Source organism: Vulpes lagopus, chromosome X (assembly GCF_018345385.1).
Source record: "Vulpes lagopus strain Blue_001 chromosome X, ASM1834538v1, whole genome shotgun sequence".
Classification (NCBI taxonomy): Eukaryota; Metazoa; Chordata; class Mammalia; order Carnivora; family Canidae; genus Vulpes; species Vulpes lagopus.
The window spans coordinates 26,130,996-26,149,066 of NC_054848.1; the positions used below are offsets into that span (position 1 = coordinate 26,130,996).

At 43.4% G+C, this 18,071-nt stretch overlaps 1 long non-coding RNA gene across 2 annotated transcripts in view; it reads left to right on the forward strand.

The window, feature by feature from the left end:
- The first annotated feature begins 529 nt into the window (after positions 1-529).
- Positions 530-18,071, forward strand: part of LOC121482740 — an 88,071-nt gene continuing 70,529 nt past the window's right edge. For both annotated transcript variants that reach the window (XR_005985610.1, XR_005985611.1), the window contains exon 1: positions 530-736. This is a non-coding gene — a long non-coding RNA (uncharacterized LOC121482740). The remainder of the gene's footprint in view (positions 737-18,071) is intronic.

Sequence of the window (18,071 nt, forward strand, 5' to 3'; positions counted from 1 at the left end):
TCAGATGTGTGTCTCTGGGAGATAATGACTGAGAAGACACTGACCCACGTGATTGGCAACATAACACTGAAATTAATATTTCCAAGCATTCTTCATATAGTCTTCCGGTCTCACAACAAATATGAGAGTGGTTTCTATTACTCTTCTCATTTTACAAATGTGGAAATTGAGCTTTCAAGATATAACCTGTCCAAAGTCCCACACCTGATGATTGGAAGAGCCCCGGCCTGAAGGTCCTTGACGAAAAAGGTCACATTGGGTAAATCCTGCTTTTGTTCCTTTAGCATTTAGCTGTGCTGCAGTTCCTTCTCTGCCCCTCACCTCCTTTTGCAGCCTTTTCCCCTTCTTGTTAAGGACATTGTGCTAATGTTGAAATGTCATTATGGGCCTTGAGTTAATAAAGGGCATCTTTTCTAGTGTCCAAAACAACATATTTCCTGGGTCTTTTTTTTTTTTTTTTTTTTTTTTAAATTTTTTTTTTTTATTTATTTATGATAGGCACACAGTGAGAGAGAGAGAAGCAGAGACATAGGCAGAGGGAGAAGCAGGCTCCATGCACCGGGAGCCCGACGTGGGATTCGATCCCGGGTCTCCAGGATCGCGCCCCGGGCCAGGCAGGCGCCAAACCGCTGCGCCACCCAGGGATCCCTTTCCTGGGTCTTTGAAGGAAGTAATGATGACTGGAACCAAAGTCCCAGAATTTTCCACAAGCCACTACAGATGTCTGGGAGAGCTGGTCAGTAGGAACTCTATTACTATTTGACGATTGGTGCCCTCCCCCCATTATATGTTGAAGTCCTCATGTGATGGTATTCAGAGACCTGCACCTTTGTGAGAGGAGCCCGAGTTAGATGAGGCCCTGGGAGTAGGGCCCTCTTGATGGACTTGGTGGCTTTATTAGGGCAAGAGAACGATCTCTTTTGGTCTCTGTGCACTTGCACTGAGGGAAGGCCCTGTGAGGACAGAATTTGGTCATCTGCAATCCGAGAAGAGAGCTCTCAGCAGGAACTGAATTGGCTAGCATCTTGATCTTAGACTTCCCACCAAAATCATGAGAAAATAAATTTCTGCTCTTTGAGTCACCCAGCCTATCATTTTTTTACGGCAGCCCAAGTAGTCTAATATACACTCTGTAGTGCTTTGGCCCCCAAACCTCTGTGTGGACATTTTGGCCCAGGTGAGGCAGATGGTATCACTTGTGTGGAGTGAGCTCTAGTTTTGCCTAGATCAGAAACTGGCCTGAAAGGCCTTTCTCATGTGTTCTTTTTTCTGAGCCTGAATCTGGTTTCTGCTCAGTCTTCTAAGGTGATGGAAGTGGGAACGGGGAGCCTCTTCCTAGCTGAGGAGCAGTGAAAAAGAGAAGGGATGTGGCCCATTTGTCATTGCCAATTACCAAAAGAGGCCAAGAATAAGAATCTTCAGAAAAGAACATCCATGTCCAGAGAATCTCTGTACGTGACTCCTATAGTCCTTTAATTTCCCATCTAATTCTGGAAACAGGTCATTGAATTCAGGGTTTTCTTTTGTAATGTAGGTGTTTAGTGCTGTAACTTTCCCTCTAAGCACTGTTTTAGGTGCATCTTGCAAATTCTACTAGGTCATATTGCACTTTCATAGAGTTAAAAGTACTTTCTTTTTTTTAAAGATTTTATTTATTTACTCATGAGAGATAACAGAGAGAGGCAGAGACATCGGCAGAGGGAGAAGCAGGCTCCATGCAGGGAGCCCGGTGCGGTGCCCGGACTCGGGACTCGATCCAGGCACGGGATCATGCCCTGAGCTGAAGGCAGATGCCCAACCGCTGAGTCACCCAGGCGTCCCTCTGTTTCCTATCTAATTTAATTCCATTGTGGTCCTATAACACACTTTGCATAATTTGAATCCTTTTTAATTTATTGAGACTTGCTTTATGGCCCATGCTGTGATTTATCTTGGTAAATATTCCATGTATATTTGAAATGATTGCGTATACTACTCTTGGTGGACAGAATATTTTATAAATGTTAATTGGGGCATGTGAATTGATTATGTGCTTCTCCATATATACTTGCTGATTTTCTGTTTGTTTGATTAATTATTGAGAGGGGGATATTTAAATATCTGACTGTAATTATTAGTACTCGACTTTTTAGTTCTATCAATTTTTGCTTCAGGCATTCTATTTTTTAAATTTTTAAATTTTTAAAAAAGATTTATTCATTTATTTATTTTAGAGTGAGAGATGGTAGGAATAGGTGGAAGGGCAGAGAGAGAGAATCCCGAGCAGATTCATGCTGAGCATGGAGCTGTGTAGAGTTCCATTCCAGGACCCTGAAATCATGACCTGAGTAGAAATCAAGAGTCAGCCGCTAAACCAACTGAGCCACGCTGGTGCCCCTGCTTCAGGTATTTTATTTTATTTTATTTTATTTTATTTTATTTTATTTTATTTTATTTTTTTAAAGATTTTATTTATTTTTCATGAGAGACAGAGAGAGAGAAAGAGAGAGAGGCAGAGACACAGGTAGAGGGAGAAGCAGGCTCCACGCAGGGAGCCCGACCGGGGACTCGATCCCCGGTCTCCAGGATCACACCCTGGGCTGAAGGCGGCGCTAAACCGCTGAGCCACCCGGGCTGCCCATTTTATTTTATTTTTTATTTTTTAAAGATTTTATTTATTTATTCATGAGAGATACACAGAGGGAGAAGCAGAGACACAGGCAGAGGGAGAAGCAGGCCCCATGCAGGGATCCCGATGTGGGACTTGTTCCTGGGACTCCAGGATCATGCCCTGGGCCAAAGGCAGGTGCCAAACCACTGAGCCACCCAGGCGTCCTGTGCTTCAGGTATTTTAAAGTTGTGTTAATAAGTTCATAAACATTTATGACTTACATACTATTGATGAATTGACTGCTTTATCATTAGGAAATGACCCTGTTTATCCCTGGTATTATTTTTTGCTCCAAAATCTAATACAACCACTCCAGCTTTATTTTGATTAGTGTTAGCATGGCATATAGTTTCTCATGCTTTCACTTTTAACCTATATGCATTTTTTAAAAGGATTTATGTATTTTAGAGAAGGGGAGGGGCAGAGAGAGAAAAGTTCTATATATAATTTATATTTTAAACTTAAAATTCTTGTGTGCGTGCATGTGTTGATACATGTATATAAAAGTCTGTATATATATTGGAGATTGTGATAGAAAATCTTATTACTGATAGGGTAAACAATCAAAAAAAGCATAGAAACTGTGGCTTTAAGGGCAATGTGAACAAGTGACCAATCTTCATTACACATGAACAGAAATAGAACCAGAGCGAGCAATGAGGCCTAGACATCACACAACTCTAGTTGAGTGGCTCCCCTTGGATCATGTATACTCCCCACAATTGTGTTAAGCTATGGCTTTTGCTAGATAATTCATTTGGAGGAAAGAATTAAGAGTCACATGTGGAAAAGGCTGCGAGGAGTCCTTTCCCAAGTGGACACAAGGCCAAGCAAACTGTTCTACTGCATATCATTGCCTATGTAGATGATGAAAAATAACTTTTACCTCTACTCTATGTTCTTGGCTGAGACTCTACCCCATAGTAAAAGACAGATTAATGAGAGAAAACCAAACAGAAGTTTAGTAACATGTATATCTCCTGTACACATGGGAGGCACCCAGGAAGACTGGTTAACTCCCCCAAATGACTCAGGCTACCACCTTAAATACCATCTCCAGCTGAAGACAAAAGAATATGGGACTCCTGTCTGGCTCAGTCAGTAAAGCACACGACTCTTGATCTTGGCGTCATGAGTTCAAGCCCCACGTTGCAGGTAGAGTTTACCTAAAAAAGAGAAAATGTTGGGGCATGTAGTTAGTTACAGGAGGTTACCAGGAAAGCACAATAGACAAGGTTATGGTTCTACAGATTTTAAGTCCTTGTCTTCTCCACTGATATATTTCTAGAGATTTCTAAAGTCATTCTTTTCATCCTGGCCAAGAGAGGGAGACACCCTGATAGATAGAGATATCCCTCATAAATGTAAATATCTCTTGCAAAAGGGCAAATTCTGGGGGGGCCTCTGGCTGGCTCAGTGGGTGGAATGGGTGACTCTTGATCTCGGGGTCATGAGTTTGATGGCCTCATGTTGGGTGTAGAGATTTCCTTAAAAATAAAATCTTTATTTTTTTTTTAAGATTTTATTTATTTATTCATGAGAGAGAGAGAGAGAGAGAGAGAGGCAGAGACACAGGCAGAGGGAGAAGCAGGCTACATGCAGGGAGCCTGTTGTGGGACTTGATCCCCGGTCTCCAGGATTAGGCCCTGGGCTGAAGGCGGCGCTAAACCGCTGAGCCACCCAGGGTGCCCAAAAATAAAATCTTTAAAAACAAAACAAAAAACCAAAGGGCAACTGTTTTTAGAGATCTTCTTGTGTCTGAAGATTCTTAAAAATAATCAGCCTAAAATAATCAATATGCCAAAGAGGCATATTTTGGGATGGCCAATTCTGCTCCCTTTCACTGATGAAGTACAGAAAGATTGTCCCCTGAAGGGAGGTGTGTATGCTGGGTGAAGTACTCGAGGGTGAGGGGACTCACCGAAAACCTGAGATCCGAAGAGATCCGAAAACCTGCACAGGGGTCCCTTTGAGGGCTGTAGCTGAATACTAAGCTGTGCATGTGCGGAGTTTAAATACAGTGTGTCCAAGAGTCATGAAGGCAAAAGGTCAAAGCACTGCCTTTGAAAAGGAGATACTTTATAAAAGCTAATACTTATAAAACACACTAGTCAAATAGTTTACTCTGGTAAACAAGTACATTCTACTGAAGAGTATTGGTAATCACCTATGTTTAAAGGATAGTTTTAGAGCCACTTGGCTGGCTCAGTCAGTAGAACATGAATCTTGATCTCAAGGTCATGAGTTCGAGCCACACATTGGGAGCAGAGATTATCTTTAAAAAAAAAAAAAAAGGATAGTTTTAAAGACTAAATGTGTATGTGGACTGTCTAAATATCACTTCACTCAGTATTGGGCTTCTTGAATTTATTTTGTAAACTTACAAAAGTAATCCAAAGCCTGATATTTTTCAAATTGTGGATGGAATGTGCAAATTTCCCTCAGCCCTTATAGGGATGTCCTTTTGAATTCATTTCCTTGACATGAGATTGTTCTCCCAAAGCAATTTGGAGGGAACATTTAGATGTTTTTAATCAGAGCTGCATGAGGGCCCATTTAATCACTATGTAATAGAAGACATTAAAGGAACAACATTTTGTTTAAGGGACTTATTGACAAAAGTTCATTTAAATTGGATCTTCTCTGGCTTCCCATTTTGGAAGTGTCCAGCCAAGATTGGACTCAATATTTCTGTTCGGTAGCTATCCTGCAGTCAAGCCCTACCATTGGACCCCCAGCATCTTCGGCCTTCATCCTATAAATGGAAATCAACATGATTTGGGTTTTGTCTTTGCAAGTTATAGTTGTCTCTGACAGTTCCCTTTCTGTTTGAGAAAAGCCAGAGTGGTGCTGTGTATTTTTTGGTCATATTCTCTCTGGTATCAAATGTCACAGGCTGGGTTGCGTGCGGTTGATTTATATTATAATAGCATTTCCTTTAGATCTCAAGGGGCCTCTATCTCTAAAATCACTTGTCTACAGGAACTTCAGGGAGAATAACTTGACCTTTTTAAAAGTAAACTTTCCAACTGAATGGCTCCCTCTGGATCTAGGTTCAGATGGTTCTGTGTGCGTGCTCATGTCTGACTCAAGCTTTAGGATTAATGTAGATTCTGACTTTGCAAAGTGATATAGTGTCTTTGATTTTCCAAATGGATATCTTTCGTTGATGGTGATGAAGAGTAAATGATAAGCATTGTATGATATGTGAAGATTATAATGTATCCATCCAGAAAGTTAGTCAATTCTTTTTAGTTAATTTAGTTAATAATTCCTTCCCCAAATTATATTCTTTTTATAGGCAGAAATAGGGTGACCCACTGAACCTTCAGTACAAAAACCAGAAGGGGCATTTGGGTGGCTCAGTGAGTGGTTTAGCATCTGCCTTTGGCTCAGGTTGTGATCTCAGGGTCCTGGGATCAAGTCCCACATCAGGCTCTCCGCAGGGAGCCTGTTTCTCTCTCTGCCTATGCCTCTGCCTCTCTCTCTCTGAATACCTCTCTTATGAATAAATAAATAAAATCTTAAAAAAAAAGAACAGGAAAGGGGGTGCCTGGGAAACTCAGTTAAGTGTCCAACTCTTTATCTCCACTCGGTCTTTTTTTTTTTTTTTATTTATGATAGTCACAGAGAGAGAGAGAGAGGCAGAGACACAGGCGGAGGGAGAAGCAGGCTCCATGCACCGGGAGCCCGACGTGGGATTCGATCCCGGGTCTCCAGGATCACGCCCTGGGCCAAAGGCAGGCGCCAAACCGCTGCGCCACCCAGGGATCCCTCTCCACTCGGTCTTGATCCTAATCTCAGGGTCAGGAGTTCAAGCCCCACAATGGGTTCCATGCTGGATGTGACCTGCTTAACAACAACAACAACAACCACCCAGGAAAGTCCCAGGCCAACTGGGATAAGTTGGTCAGCCGGGGCAAAAGTGATATACAAGACACTTCCCAACCTGGAATTTTTTCTAAACCCTGAGTTCACTGAAGAGAAGTATCCCTAGTGCAAAAGGAAAGTGGAATAACAATGTAAACTTTTTTTTTAAGGTTTTATTTTTTTATTCATGAGATACACGGACGGGGGGCGAGGGGAGGCAGAGACACAGGCAGAGGGAGATGCAGGCTCCATGCAGGGAGCCCGATGTAGGACTCGATCCTGGGACTCCAGGATCATGCCCTGGGCCGAAGACAGGCGCTAAACTGCTGAGGCACCCAGGCGTCCCACAATGTAGACATTTTAAAAAAATTTAATTTCAGTGTAGTTGACATAGTGTTCTATTAGTTTCATGCGTACAATATAGTGATTTAATAATTCCATACATCACCCAGGGCTCATTATGACAAGCAGAGTCCTTAATCCAAATCACATGTATCCCTATTCCATGTTAATGCAAACTTTTAATTAAAATACAACATAGAAAAAAAATAAAATACAACATAGATATAATGTACAAATTGCAAGTGCATTGCTCTACAAAATTCCACCAAGTGTACATGCACACGTAGGTAATATCCAGATCAAAAAAGAGAATATTTCCAGAATCCTAGAAGCCTCCTTATGCATCCTTTCAGTAACTACCCACTTCAAATAACCATGTAAGGCAGATTACCTTCTGAGCTCTTGGCTGAGACCATCTGCAATGAAAGACATTAACAGGAGAAAAACAAAAGTTTAATAATATGCATACTCCTGTATACATGGGACAGATCAGGGAAACTGAGTAAAACTCTCTGAAATGGCCTAAGATACCACTTTAAATAGCAAGGTCAGCTAAAGACAAAAAGAACGATGTGGTGGCTGGGGGAGGCCTAGTATGGAAAACTATCAGAGAAAAACCCAGATTGTTACACAGATTTAAGTCCTTGCCTTCTCACGAGTTTTTTTTTTTTTTTAAGATTTTATTCATTCATGAGAGACAGAGACACAGGGAGAAGCAGGCTCCATGCAGGGAGCCCAATGTGGGTCTCGATCCCGGGTCTCCAGGATTATGCCCTGGGCTGAAGGCGGCGCTAAACCGCTGAGCCACCTGGGTTGCCCATTTTCACGGGTTTCTTGCAATTAAGAGTCATCCTTCCCTTCTTGGTACTGAGAGGGAGACATGCTTGCAAATGGAGATTAATCTTCTAGATGTAAATTTTTCTCACAAAAGGGTGAGCTTCTCCGGTGTCTACTTTTTCTCAAAAATATGCCACCTCAAAATAGTTCTTTTGCCAAAGAGGAAAATTTGGGGGGGGGGCACATTCCACTATTCTTCAGCTATTATCCTTACTTAATTTAGGGACACACGGGTGGCTCAGTCAGCTAAGCATCTGACTCTTGGTTTCAGCTCAGGTTGTAATCACATGGGTCATGAGCTCTATCCAGCTGCGTTGGGGTCCACACTCAGCAGAGAGTCCGCTTAAAGACTCTCTCCCTCTGCTCCTCCCCCTACTCTTCAAAGTCCATTCCAGAATAGGATCTTGACTTTACTTTTAGGTATCCCAGATGCTTCCAAATCCAAAAGAAACCTCAAAGAGGAATTTAAGCCTCTGCTTCAGTGACATAGGCTGTATTTGAAGATTTTAGAAATTTCAGAAATAATTTTTTAGATAGATCTCATGGTCATTGTACCCATGCTGTCCCCTTTATTATTTTTATTTTTAATTTTTTTTTAAGATTTTATTTATTTAGTCATGAAAGACACACAGAGAGAGAGAGAGGCAGAGGGAGAAGCAGGCTCCATGCAGGGAGCCCGATGTGGGACTCGATCCCGGGTCTCCTGGATCACATCCTGGGCTGAAGGGGTCACTAAACCGCTGAGCCACCTGGGCTGTCCCCAAGCTGTTCCCTTTATCAGAAGTCTCTGCAAGAGGAAAGCTCTTCTCAAACACTTGGGCCAAGGTGGAGGCCTATCTGTGACATGAGGTAAGTAGTATAAGCTATTTGTTTCAAGTCTAGAGAAAATTAACCTCAGGGGATGACAACATTATTCCTGTTCCAATATATATCAGCATGCCCATCTTGAAAGGTCATTAAGTATCACTGGGAAAGACCAAGGACTTTGAAGTAGAACATCATAGTGTCAAAGTGTGATTTTCAAAAGTTAAAAACATAGTGCTCATACAAATATGGAATGGATGTATGTCAGAGATTTTATTCAATTCATTAGCGAGGGGATCAATAAGATGGTAATGCTGGTTCAAAGAGCATTTTGAGGACTGGCATATTTATAGTCCACCAGGAAAGACAGTTTGAAATAAATTTACAAAGTTAGAGACAAAACTGATTAATGTTCAAAGGGCAATGAAAATAATTTGGGGGCTATATTTTCTACTGCACAGAAGAATTACCATATAACTTCAGAGTCTGAGCCCTTAATTAATGGTAAATGGCAGCCACACTCAGATATATATCCCCTAAATTAAATAATCCTTGGGTATCCTGTCAACATCCAAGATGGCTTTGAAAGGACATGCAACTGTAGGGGCCAGGGGAAGGCCACCCCAAAATGGGTCCCTTTGGCATGAAGATTATTCTAGCTGAAGGCATTTGAGACCCTGTGGGCTCAAGAGGAACTTTTGCTTCTCTCTTAACTACATAGAAGAATCTAAATTGGGGGTCTTTCCCAGAATAAGGATTATTAGCAGAGGTAAACTCTGAGTGGCCCATCAGTATGGCAGGACAAACATCTAATTACCAAACATCTGCTCTTCCTATTGTCCTGTGAATTATATTTCTTTCCTCTGAAGTCCCAGACCCCTACCCACTCTTCCTTAGTTCCAGATGACATACAGACCTCATCTTGCCTGACTGTCTTTGGAATTTCCATTTCTGTGTGGATTCCTTGTACATACAGTATTGAATTTTATTTTCTTCTGTTAATCTGTTTTATGTCAGTTTGATTCTTCTTAATTTTTTAAAGATTTATTCATTTATTTATTTGAGAGACAGAGAGCATGAGCAGAGGGAGAGGGAGAAGCAGACTCCTCGCTGAGCAGGGACCGCGAGTTGGGGTGACTCGGGGTGATGTGGGGGCTCAATCCCAGGACTCTGGGATCACGACCTGAGCCAAAGTAAGATGCTTAACCAACTGAGCCACCCAGGTGCCCCCAGTTTGATTCTTAGTCCAGCTAGAAGGAGCCTTGAAGGGAACAGAAACTCTTGGTCCCTGACACAGGTCAATTTATCCCTTGTTTCTTAAGTTTTAAATAATGTGTGTTAACAATAGCTGAGACACCTAGCTGCACAATATACTAGCTTTAAGCAATTACCCAAATTAAGTTTGGGATTCAGTTTCTTCATCTGTAAAATTGGGATGACAATATCTACCTTGCCTGATTATTTAAATTTTTTCCATACTCCCCAGTTACTGGAGACCAAGCAAGGATGACACCTTGCCCCCTGCCCCTGCCCACCCTCCAAGGCTGAAGATGAAGTTGAGTGCCTTTTATTTATTTTTTTTTAAGAGAGGAAGGGAGACAGAGAGACAGAGAGAGGATGGAGGGGCAGAAGGAGAGACAGAAAAAGATGATTTTAAGTAGGCTCCATGCCCAGTGCAGATCCTCACGTGGGGCTTGATCTCACAACCCTGAGATTATGACCTGAGCTGAAATCCAACTGAGCGACCCAGGTGCCCCAGAGTTGGGTGTCTTTTATACCCAGTATGACTGGAATAGAGACCAGAGGGTAATAGGGTATGGGTCAGGAAATGGACCAAAGCCTGGAAGGGAAATCAAGTGAAAATGAACAGAAAATCTAAGTAGTCAGAGTTGAAGAAACCCACAGATAGACCCAGGAACATGTGTCAGCGGCAGGTACACGCAAGTTTGGAGTTCCAAAAATAAAGCGGTGGGAGAAATGGGCCAAGAATGAGTATGGACCTTGTGTCAAGGCAGGTGGCCCCTTTTGTTCCACTCAGTTTTTTTTGTTGTTGTTGTTGTTGTTCCATTCAGTTTTGCCAGTAGTGTGAGATGGCCTATCTCCGGGGATTAGGGTTACTCTTCGACAATAAGTAGGGTAAAGATTAATGGGAATTTGTGCCAGACCCCTCCTTTAGTGTCTACAGAAGCAGATGCTTAGTAAATGGTAGTGACTCACCTTTCTGTTGACTCTTCTATCTGTGGAAGTGGTAGCTGAGGCAGTTCTCTTTCATAAGGAGCTACAAGAGATGCCTGGGTGGCTTCATGGTTGAGCACCTGCCTTTGACTCAGGGCATGATCCCGGGGTCCTGGGATCTAGTCCCACATCGGGCTCCCTGCGGGGAGCCTGCCTCTCCCTCTGCCTGTGTCTCTGACTCTCTGTGTCTCTCATGAATAAATCAATAAAATATTAAACAATAAAACCCAAAAGGAACTACAAGGACAAACGTCTCTATGACTTCCTCATCTAGTCCAGTAATATTCATATTACTGCTGGAAATGAGGAGGGGCACGTGCTGTGTTTCCCTGCGCTGGCCAACCAGATGTGCCACTGGCACATTCTTTCAAGAAAGAACTTGCTCTCAGTGGCAAGGGAGTGCGGTGAGCTGCTGGCGACCGACTGCTGTGTCTTTGGTCTGTGCCTCTGCACAGAGCTGTGGGGCCCTGCTCTCCAGGGGGCAATGACGCAGGTTGCCTCTAGAGGCCCAGCCACACCTGCGGAACACCGGAGTTCAGGAGCCAGGAGCTGGCCCTCTGGCCCAGAGCTCTCTGGCTCTCTGGCAGCCTCCCGCAGATCCACTGCCCTCTGAGGCTCTCAGCACCCCCCCCCCCATTTTTTCTTCTCCCTTTTTCTCCCTGGTGTCAGATCTGCAATGCAGTCAGAAGGCTTTCTCCTGCTTCTGCTTCCTCTGTCTTCATTTTTCCCACGCGTTAAACTCATCCAAGGGACATTTTCCACTCTTTACTCTCTGCTGCATCATTGGCCACCCAGAGGATTTTTTTTTTTTAAGATTTTATTTATTCATGAGAGACACACACACAGAGAGAGAGAGAGAGAGAGAGGCAGAGACACAGGAAGAGGGAGAAGCAGGCTCCACGCAGGGAGCCCGATGTGGGACTCCATCCTGGGACTCCAGGATCATGCCCTAGGCTGAAGGCAGGCACCCAACTGCTGAGCCACCCAGGGGTCCCCACCCAGAGAATTTGAACTGACACACAGCCAGCACTAGAAGTGGTTCAAGGGAGCAGGAGAAAAGGAAGACACCAGTGACGGTCACTCACCACCTATCCGGCAATGAAGACTCCATCCTGGATAGTACGTAGGACACGGAGAACGTGATGGTCTAATGGCTAAAACTTATGTTGGTTGTGATGTGGGGAAAGGCTCCCGTTGGGGGGAATCACTTGGGCTGGTGCAAGGATTTGAGAAGTCAAAGGTGGAGTGGAGGGGGGGTGGAGGCTGGGGGAGCCAGAGCAGGGGGTGAAGAGTGCATAAGAGCACAATGGGATTGTGTGCTGTGAAGTTCTAGGACACCCTACAGAGAGGTAATGAAAAACCAAGGCCAGCCAATAAACCATTGAAAAACCAGGTGTGTGTGGCGCCTGGGTGGCTCAGTGATTGAGCATCTGCCTTTGGCTCAGGGCATGATCCTGGGGTCCCAGGATGGGAGTCCCACATCGGGCTACCTGCAAGGAGCCTGCTTTTCGCTCTGCCCATGTCTCTCTCTCTCTCTCTCTCTCTGTCTCTCATGAATAAATAAATAAAATCTTTAAAAAATAAATAAATGAATGAATTAATAAAAGAAAGAAAACCAGGTGTGAAGGCCTGAAGTCCTCTTCTATAGTTTACAAAGAGGCTCTTCTGCAGTGGAAGAGCAGAAAAAGCTGAAGCCAAAACTCAAGATTGCATAGTTATATTCATTGGCCCTAAAAGCTGATGGGATGCTTGACTGAGGCATCCTATTAGGACAAGGTCAGAGCCCTGTTTGGGGCAAGCCAGGACTCTGCTATGTGGGATGAGGACATGTGGGCAGATGGCCCTGAAGATTTTGGCTTGACAGTGTTAGAGGAACCAGATTAAGGACAGGTTGAAGTCATTCGTGCTAAGCCCCGTGATTGCACACCAAAACTGTACTAAATTTCTCTACACAGCTTTCCCAGAAAAGGAAGGCCTAAGTCTACCAGGCAGCCCTTGCCTGCTTCAGCACAAGTTAGCTGACCAGGCTCCAAGACCTCCCTTTGCTCCAGATCTGGAGACGAACCCTGCTTCAACTGATCAGCAGACACCCTGCATATAGACCACTTGCATTGGTCTATAAAACCCTCTGGGGATCCCTGGGTGGCGCAGCGGTTTAGTGCCTGCCTTTGGCCCAGGGCGCGATCCTGGAGACCCGGGATCGAATCCCACGTCGGGCTCCCGGCGCATGGAGCCTGCTTCTCCCTCTGCCTATGTCTCTGCCTCTCTTTCTCTCTCTCTGTGACTATCATAAATAAATAAAAAAAAATTTTTCAAAACCCTCTGAAATTTACATCTCTTTGGGGCTCTTTTCTCTTGGCTGGATTGGATGCTGCCCAACTCCTGAATCACTCAATAAAGCCAGTAAGATTTCCAACATTCACTCAGTTGAATTTTGTTCTTTTTATTTTTTTTAAGATTTTATTTATTTATTCATGAGAGACGCAGAGAGAGAGAGAGAGAGAGAGAGAGAGGCAGAGACACAGGAAGAGGGAGAAGCAGGCTGCACGCAGGGAGCCCTATGTGGGACTCCATCCTGGGACTCCAGGATCATGCCCTGGGCTGAAGGGGGCACTAAACTGCTGAGTCACCCAGGCTGCCTGAATTTTGTTCTTTAACACCAGGCTCCTTTGAACCCCAAAGCCTTCAGAGGTGACCCACCCCTCCCTAGTAAGAGCTATAATGCTCCCCACCTCCAGTGTAGAAGGAAGTGTAGTGGGGCACCTGGGTGGCTCAGTGGTTGAGCATCTGCCTTTGGCTCAGGTCATGATCCTGAGGTCCTGGTATCAAGTCCTGCATCAGGATTCCCGTGGGGAGCCTGTTTCTCCCCCTGTGTATGTCTCTGCCTCTCTCTGTGTGTCTCTCATGAATAAATAAATCTTAAAAAAAAAGAAAGAAAGAAATCATAGAGTCGTCTACCACCCCCCCTGCTGTGAGGCAACAGGGTGCTCCTCTCCACCATACCCTCACGCTGCTCAGGATCTGCCCAACTTTATCTTGGTTGCCAGACGGATCAGTAGAATCCTGCAACAACATAACTCAGCTGGGGGAGGGCTGGGGCTGGTGAAGGAGGAAAGGGAAGATACCCCAGTGGAGCTGCAAGACCTGTCAACATGTGCCAGCAAGAGCTGTGGGAGAAACTGGACTGGGCTTTGATGGATGATTGATTAATAGGCCTGAAGACTAGGACTGGCTAAGGGAGAGTTTATTGACTGACTGGCACTCTCTTGGGACATCCTGGCAAGGACCCCGGAGATGGGTCTGTTAGGGACATTTCTAGATGCCTGGAGAAAGTGGTAGCCCAAATTGAGCAAAGTTGAAATACCCAAATTGTCACAACAAACAATAGAGCAAGGAATTAAGAGAGAGGTGGGTAGACAGGAATGCATATATTACATGAGGTCGGCTGACTCATCAGTAGATTATGCCCTATGGAAAAATCCAGAGGACACACCATTCACTGCGACCATCGGAAATGTGCTGGGGAGCCAGCTCTCAGCCTTACTGAGACATTTAGCAGAGGTTTCCACTGTAAGCTTAAGACAGAGACTGTCACAAAGTTTGGCTTGTTGATAGTAAAGGAGATGATAAAATAGGACTCAAGGGCAGCCTGGGTGGCTCAGCGGTTTAGCGCTGCCTTTGGCCCAGGTGCTGATCCTGGAGACCCGGGATCGAGTGCTGTGTTGGGCTCCCTGCATGGAGCCTGCTTCTCCCTCTGCCTGCGTCTCTGCCTCTCTCTCTTTCTCTCTCTGTCTCTCATGAATAAATAAATAAAATCTTAAAAAAAAAATGAGACTCAAAAGCAATAGAGGCCAGATGGCAGTGGTTAACTGCCAGAAGCTATGGGAGTGCAATTATCATGACCAGAAAGGCTGGAGTAGCCACCAATGGGCTTTAACTAGCAGAGAACTGTGAAGATGGTTATTTTTCTTTTTCTTTTTTTTAAGATTTTTATTTATTTATGAGAGACACACAGAGAAAGGCAGACACAGGCAGAGGGAGAAGACTCCTTGTGGGGAGCCCAATGTGGGACTCCAGGATCACACCCTGAGCCGAAGGTAGACACTCAGCCACACTGGAGCCACCCAGGCATCCCGGGGCTGTTTATTTTTAAGAAACTACAGACACAGGAGAAGCTCTGAAAACTGAGTAGAAGTTACCATTTTTTTGTAGGAGCTGGTCCACTTATAAGGGGAAATCTCCATTTGTAAGAGTGTCTCCTTCCCTGTACCAGGAAGGAAAGAATGACTCTAAATTTCTAGAAACTCTTTATCACCAGAGAAGGCAACGACTTAAATTTGCATAACAACCACACCCTTGATTACTGTGCCCTTCCTGGTCACCTCCCATAACTGACCTTCCCCTTCCACTCAACATCTTTTGTCTTTGACTGAAGATGGTATTTAAGGGGGTGGTTTGGGCCATATCAGAGAATTACTCTGTTTTCCTGGTTCTCTCCCATATGTGCAAGAGGTATACACATTATTAAACTTTTTTTTTTAAAGATTTTATTTTTAAGTAATCTCTATACCCAATATGGAGCTTGAAGTCACAACCCCCAAATCAAGAGTTACACACTCAGCTGACTGAGCCAGCTAGGTGCTCCCATGTACTAGACTTCTGTTTTTCTCCTGTGAAGCTGTTGCTTATGGCAAGGTGAAGGGTATAAGCCAACAACCTAGTATACTAGAGGGAAAATTATTATTGCCCACCTACAGTTAGGAAAGAGAAATATGCAGACATTTTGAGGGTAATTGGACATAGACTCCAAGTGGACACTGATATACAGAGACTCAGAGCATTATCAGGTCTCTTGTTAGAGTGGAGGCATGAGGGCCAAAGTCTATCTTATGATGTCTCTACTTTTTTATGGACCCACCCATTAGCAATTTTCCTAGTCCTTGAATGCATAATTGAGATGGACATACTTGGCAATTGATTTAATCCCGATATTGGTGCTTGCCCTGTGTGTGGCGCCAGAGCCATCATAGTAGTCCAAATGGATAGAATGCAATCCTTCATTTACTCCCTCACCCTTACCCCAGCAGCCAAGGTAGAAACTGAAAAACAATATTGTAGGGCAGCCCCGGTGGCTCAGCGGTCAGCCCAGGGCATGATCCTGGAGACCCGGGATCAAGTCCCATGTCAGGCTTCCTGCATGGAGCTTGTTTCTCCCTGTTTCTCTGCCTCTCTGTCTCTGTGTCTCTCATGAATAAATAATAATAAAAAAACAATATTGTATCTTAGGGGATGGTGATTATTGCCACACTTAAGGACATAAAAAGATCTCATGAATCCTTTAATTTGGTGGTCTGGTCCCTAAAGAAACTGGATGGATCCTGAGAAATGATCATGGACTGTTGCATGATAAGCTCATTGACGGTTACTATGCCCGACATGATATCAACGTTAGAACAGATTAACATGATCTCATGTATATGATACGCAGCCCTTGGTTTGGCAAATGTGTTCTTGTCTTTTCCCATATGCACTTACTGTCTTGCCACGGGTTAACTTGCCTGTATCCTCTGTTAAGTAAAAAAACTGTTTTCTCTATCCACATAATCCAAAGAGATCTAGACAGTGCCACAGAGTATCACATTGATTCACTGCATGGGTGACATGCTGATTGGGGAGGATGGGGAAGAAAGTGGTTAGTAAGCTGGAGGCCAACGTAAGACGTGTGCTGTGTGGAGACAAACCCTATACCTCAGTTTGTGAGACAGAAACTAACTTCAGTTTCATTGAAGCTAATGTTTTTTGAGCTATCACTTCTAGTCAATCTTTTTTTTTTTTTTTTACTTCTAGTCAATCTTAATCATGATACGGGATCATTCATCCAAATAATGGCATTCTATAGTAATTTATCTTAAGAGGTATTTCCGATCATAATTAGATTACAACTAATTGTCTGTTGACATTGCTACAAGTTCAAGTCAGTAATGAAAGATACAAATCTTTCTGTTCTACAATGGGACCTGAAGTGAGAGGGTATGATTCTAGGCCATCTGAAAGAGGGTTTTACAAATAGTCAAGATACAAAGCGAGGGAAGAGCTGTACGGTGCAGACCTATATTACACCACTTAAAATTATTGATTTAGCTATTGGGAGGCCATCTGAACAGACCCTAATTCTCACAGTGGTGCTGAGGCAGGGGCCCTATTAAGAACGAATAATCAAAGATCCCTATTGAGTTCCCATTCATATCTGACAGTTAATGGTTAAGGAGTAGTCAATTAAATTAAACTGACATATAACTTGTTATTCTTAACAGATATTCCCAAAAGTTATGGAAGAGTATATTAGAAGCCATTTGTGCCCGTGTAAAATATTGTCTGAACAATCTTATACATAAAATGTATCTAGTAGGAATGGGTATTGAATTTAAATTGAGTGATCAGCAGACCAACTACAGGGCTGTAGTTTGGTTGGAACTAGAAGATTGCCCATAAAAATAATTTGTTACTACATGAAGAAACCTTACCAGGAATGCAATTTAAGAAACCTTAATAAAATTATAGGCAGTCGTCCTTGGATTAGAAAAGCTGAGTCAAGGAAGTTTTCCAAGTGTCAACTGAAATCTGAGCATGCTTCTTTAATCTCATTCACCAGATCCAAAATATGGGTTCATTATGTCCTCTAAACTATGTCCATGAGTGCTTGTGAGGCCTCACCTAGAGCGATCATACAAGGACATATTTTACTTATGCAGTTTTTTTACTTAAAACATCTGAAAACTAATTATTCTCCTTAAGCCATTTCTTAGGTGAAAAGTTTGTAGTAAGGGTTAAAACTTTAATAAGATCCTCCAAGGCGACCTCTTCTGTATCTTGTTTCACCTGGCACCACACTAACTTGGTTAAGGTTTTGTTTTGTTTTGTTGCATCCCTAAAGTACTTGTCAAACCAGAAACTGGAAGGGTGAGGCCCACATTTACCAAAACCTGGAACATGATTTTAATTTTCATTGCTTTGTTGTTAGAAACGAAAGGGGAATTGTCACCCAGGCACTCAGGGCAATTTCAAGAAACAGCAGGAAATTGCCAGTGGAATAAAAAACCTCTTGCTCTGGATTATTTTCCTCGACCTTTTAATCTCCCCATCCAATTAGACTAATTAGACTTCAGTACGAGTTAAGTCACCAGCTGAAGTAAAAGAAAACTGCATACTTTCTACAGAGTTCAAGATACCTATAATAAAATATATTGAACTGGCCCCAAGGGTATAAACAATATTTTCCCAAGATTTGTTACATTTCCTATGACTCAGCAAAATGCAATTTATAATTATAGGT